The following is a 6,000-nucleotide window of genomic DNA, read 5'->3' as shown; positions in this document are numbered from 1 at the left end:
AACAGGAACTATCGAGAAGGAGCACAACCGGAAAGAAGCAAGCAACAAGGTAAACACACAACACATAACACGACATGATGCACAACCAAGTATGATGCATGACAAGGCTACATGAAGCTACTCATGGCAAGAGATGATGCATACAAAAGCAGCACATCAAAGCAAGTTTAAATGAGGCCGGAAACAACATATAACAATTTCGGTAAGTCCTCATATGCAAATTTCGAAAATGGTCCAGATCTGAATAAACCTTGTGTTCAAGTTGTTAAACAGCAAGTTAAGATGAATCAAGATGATCTACACGAAATTCTAGTCAAGTTACATATAAAGTTCATTTAGTTTGGAGCTACGGCCTAGAAGATATGAGCAACACAAGATAAACATGGCATTGATGCAAAATGCATCCAAACATCAAGCAAACACACCCCAAAACAAGGATGCAACATGATAATATGAAACTACATGTAAAACTAAGCAAGTTTCATATAGAGCATGCTCAAAACGGAGCAACGGTGCAACACATACACTCCAAACAAGATATAACAACAATCTGTCCAAAACAGCAACTAGACATCTTACAAGCATCAAAACTATATGCTAAAGCACCCCAACATGAAAACAAAAGGCATGTATGTGATGTACAGGTAAAGCATTGCAAAACATGAACACTGAGCTATCTCTAGAAGCCACTAGAACATGCTCAACAGTGCATGACAAGATTGCAAATAATAACAGTTCATAGACTTGGCAGAAAATCACTGGGCATGGCAGAAATAATATCAGGTTGCAATGTTTAGAGCTATCAAACAACATGCTACAGGAATATATATAATGGCAAACTTAAGCATGGAATGCTAGTACTAAAAGCACTTAACAACACTTCTTTACTGAACTCATTCCAAAGATCAACAAAAAACATGGTAGCACCCATTCAAAAATGACAAGTAATATGACAGATTCAGACTTAGTGAAATAACAGTACATGGCAGAAACAACGATAAGTAGGCATGTTGGTGAGCTTGTACCACTCACCACAGAGCATTTCATGGCATGACAAGGTTACCAACAGGAAGATGACATAATTATGAAACTAAACATGGCAATAGCATAGGCATAGGGTACATGGATCACTAGCAAAACACATGGAAAAACTGAACTTAATGTTAACAGGCTGACAGCAACATTATTTGGCAATTTGAGAGCAAGATTACAACAAGCTACAGCAGGCTAAAAATGCAAACAAGGGCATGGATGGATATATCATAACATGTATAACAAAGCATCCTTAGTGAACATCTCCAGATTATGCATAGAACTCATGGTAGCATCAGGTTTACATGGAAACAAAATATAACAGACTCAGACTTAGCAGAAATGACTAAGTCACAGAAATCAGCAACATCATGGAGGCTACTTTGCATGCTTGTGCTAGTCACCACATAGATCACAAAAATACAAGACAATCACCTCTGCAAAGATGACATGATGGAGCTCAAAACACTTGTAGACATCAAGCTCATAGGATGCACACAGAAAATGCAATGAAAAAGACAAATCACCAAGTTATAACAGTTTCAGCAGGTTAACATCATATAGCACTCTTGCAACGATGATCAAGGCATCAAGATGGACTCAAACAAGCATGGCACACGGAACAAAATAAAGAGCATCTCACAGTGACATTTTGATATATTACACGCACAAAACGGAGCAATATGCATGAAGTTATAGTATGGCAAAGAGGTGCACATGAAGTTAAAATCCGGGGACTGAGAGAGATTTTTACCCCGCGAAAAAAGACGAAGCGGATCGGGCGTGGAGGCAGAGCGGATCGGGTTCGGGCGCGGATCGGGTCGAGGCTGACCTGGGCGGCGGCGGCGACTCTCCGGCGAGGTCGGCGGAAGCCGGGGAGGCGACGGTGAGGCGGCCCCGGACCGGATCTGGCCAGATTTGGCCGGCGGAGGGAGGCGGCGCGCGACGGGGCGGCGCGGAGGCCGGCGGCGGGGTCGACGAGGGGCACGGGGAGGCGCTGAGGGCCGGCGAGGAGCCCGAGCGGCGGAGCGGGGAGGCGAGGGAAGGCGCACCGGCGGCGGCGGTCGCCGGCGAGGCGAGGCGCGCCGGCGGCGGCGGAGGTTGGCGGCGGCGATGAGGAGGCGCGGCGTGCTCCGGCCCGGCGGCGGCGGGGATCTGGCGGGACGCGGGCGCGGGGGCACGGCTCGGGCCCGGCGCGGGCGCGGCGGGCCGGCCGTGGGCCTCGCGGGCCGCGGCTGCGGAGGGCGGCGCAGGGACAGGTGGCGGCTCCGGATTAGGCGTGGGAGGCGGCGGAGCTAATGTGGCGGCGCGCGATTGGCCGAAGTGAGGTGGCGGTGGTCGTGTCCGGCGCCGGGTGGACACGTCCGGCGGCGCGGAGGAGCGGGGCTAGGGTTTGGACCCGAAAATGGAGGGGGAGGGAACATTTTTATAGGTAGAGGGAGCTAGGAGAGTCCAAATGAGGTGTGGTTTTCGCCCACACGATCACGATCCAACGACCGAGAGCATGGAGGGGGTTTGGATGGGCTCATGGGTTGTGGTGAAGGGGTTCTAGGCTGCAAAGAGAAGGGGGTTTCGGGCTACGCAGTTAACCGTTGGGGCATCAAACGACCTCCAAATGGAACGAAATTTGACGGGCGGTCTACCGGTGATATACCAAGACCACTCGGCAAATTTCGGCCCATTTCGAGAACGTTTTTCTCCCACTCACGAGACAAGGTCTGAGAGGGGCGACGGGCGCGTGGGAGTGTGGTTTGGCTCAGAACGGACAACGGAGAGAACCGGGAGGACCCGAACGGATGCAAGTTTTGAAAAGCATGCAGATGAAATGTAGATGATGACATGGCAAAATGCAACACGCAAGCAAATGACATGGCAACAACGACGAATAACTGGAAGACACCTGGCGCATCGAATCCGGGGCGTTACATTCTTCCTCCTATATATATATATATATATCCATATACCCCGAAAACATCCAGGAGCACCACGAAACCCTATTTCCACCGCCGCAACCTTCTGTACCCGTGAGATCCCATCTTGGGGCCTTTTCCGGTGCTCCGCCGAAGGGGGAATCGATCATGGAGGGCTTCTACATCAACACCATAGCCTCTCCAATGATGTGTGAGTAGTTTACCATAGACCTTCGGGTCCATAGTTATCAGCTAGATGGCTTCTTCTCTCTCTTTGGATCTCAATACAAAGTTCTCCTCGATCTTCTTGGAGATCTATTCGATGTAACTCTTTTTGCGGTGTGTTTGTCGAGATCCGATGAATTGTGTGTTTATGATCAAGATTATCTATGAACAATATTTGAATCTCCTCTGAATTCTTTTATGTATGATTTGTTATCTTTGTGAGTCTCTTCGAATTATCAGTTTGGTTTGGCCTACTAGATTGATCTTTCTTGCAATGGGAGAAGTGCTTAGCTTTGGGTTCAATCTTGCGGTGTCCTATCCCAGTGACAGCAGGGGCAGCAAGGCACGTATTGTATTGTTGCCATCGAGGATAAAAAGATGGGGTTTATATCATATTGCTTGAGTTTATCCCTCTACATCATGTCATCTTGCCTAATGCGTTACTCTGTTCTTATGAACTTAATACTCTAGATGCATGCTGGATAGCGGTCGATGTGTGGAGTAATAGTAGTAGATGCAGAATCGTTTTGGTCTACTTGTCGCGGACGTGATGCCTATATACATGATCATGTTTAGATATTCTCATAATTATGCACTTTTCTATCAATTGCTCGACAGTAATTCGTTCACCCACCGTAATACTTATGCTATCTTGAGAGAAGCCACTAGTGAAACCTATGGCCCCCGGGTCTATTTTCCTTCATATAAGTTTCCAATCTATTTTTACTTTGCATTCTTTACTTTCAGTTTATATCATAAAAATACCAAAAATATTTATCTTATTATCTCTATCAGATCTCACTTTTGCAAGTGGCCGTGAAGGGATTGACAACCCCTTTATCGCGTTGGTTGCAAGGTTCTTATGTGTTTGTGTAGGTACGAGGCGACTTGTGTGTAGTCTCCTACTGGATTGATACCTTGGTTCTCAAAAACTGAGGGAAATACTTACGCTACTTTGCTGCATCACCCTTTCCTCTTCAAGGGAAAAACCAACGCAAGCTCAAGAGGTAGCATTGCCCGGGAGATCTACATCAAGCCAAGACATACCAAGTACCCATCATAAACTCTCATCTCTCGCATTACATTATTTGCCATTCTCCTCTCGTTTTCCTCTCCCCCACTTCTAAAACAATTTTCTAAAAGATTGGCCTTTTCTTCGCCCCTCTTCCGTTCATTTTCTTTGTTTGCTTTTTGTGTGCTCGTGTGATTGGATTGCTTGCTTTGTCACGATGGCTCAAGATAATACCAAATTGTGTGACTTTTCCAACACCAATAATAATGATTTTATTAGTACTCCGATTTCTTTCGATGCTAATGCTGAATCTTGTGAAATTAATACCGCTTTGCTGAATCTTGTTATGAAAGATCAATTTTTCGGCCTTCCCAATGAAGATGCCGCATCCCATCTTAATAATTTCGTTGATTTGTGTGATATGCAAAAGAAAAAAGATGTGGATACTGATATTGTTAAACTAAAGCTATTTCCGTTCTCGCTTCGAGATCGTGCTAAAACTTGGTTTTCATCTTTGCCTAAAAATAGTATTGATTCATGAAATAAGTGTAAAGATGCTTTTATTTCCAAGTATTTTCCTCCCGCTAAGATCATCTCCCTTAGGAACGATATTATGAATTTTAAGAAACTTGATCATGAACATGTTGCACAATCTTGGGAGAGGATGAAATTGATGATACGAAATTGCCTACTCATGGTTTGAATTTGTGGATGATTATACAAATTTTTTATGCCGGATTGAATTTTGCTTCTACAAATCTGATAGATTCAGCCGCGGGAGGCACTTTTATGGAAATTACTTTAGGATAAGCTACTAAACTCCTAGATAATATTATGGTTAATTATTCTCAATGGCATACCGAAAGATCTTCCACTAGTAAAAAAGTGCATGCAATCGAAGAGATTAATGTTTTGAGTGGAAAGATGGATGAGCTTATGAAATTATTTGCTAGCAAGAGTGCTCCTATTGATCCTAATGGTACGTCTTTGTCCACTTTGATTGAAAATAATAATGAATCTATGGATGTGAATTTTGTTGGTAGGAACAATTTTGGTAATAACGCGTATAGAGGTAATTTTAATCCTAGGCCGTTCCCTGGTAATTCCTCTAATAATTATGGTAATTCCTACAAAAATGCTTATGGAAATTATAATAAGATGCCCTCTGATTTTGTGAATAGTGTTAAAGAATTTATAAGTTCGCAAAAGAATTTCAATGCTTTAATTGATTGAAGAAAAATTGCTTAAGATTGATGATTTGGCTAGGAACGTGGATAGAATTTATCTTGATGTTGATTCTTTGAAACTTAGATCTATTCGACCTAAGCATGATATCAATGAGTCTCTCAAAGCCATGAGAATTTCAATTGATGAGTGTAGAGAAAGAACCACCAAGATGCGTGCTAAAAATGATTGGTTTATAAAAGCGTGTTCTTCTAGTTTCCGTGAGAATAATGATGAAGATCTTAAAGTGATTGATGTGACTCCTATTGAATCTTTGTTTTCCAATATAAAATTTGATAAAGATGGGACTAGATTTAGAAGGCGTCCCAATGATTCAGAGTTTTTAGATCTTGATGCAAAAATTGATAAAAGTGGGATTGGAGAGGTCAAAACTTTAAGTAGCAATGAACCCACTATTTTGGATTTCAAGGAATTTAATTATGATAATTTTCCTTTAATAGATTGTATTTCCTTGTTGCAATCCATGTTGAATTCTCCTCATGCTTATAATCAAAACAAAGCTTTTACTAAACATATTGTTGATGCTATGATGCAATCCTTTGAGGAAAAGCTTGAATTGGAAGTTTCTATCCCTAG

The sequence above is a fragment of the Triticum aestivum genome, chromosome 1D (genome assembly GCF_018294505.1).
Source record: "Triticum aestivum cultivar Chinese Spring chromosome 1D, IWGSC CS RefSeq v2.1, whole genome shotgun sequence".
Classification (NCBI taxonomy): domain Eukaryota; kingdom Viridiplantae; phylum Streptophyta; class Magnoliopsida; order Poales; family Poaceae; genus Triticum; species Triticum aestivum.
This window is presented reverse-complemented; position numbering follows the sequence as displayed.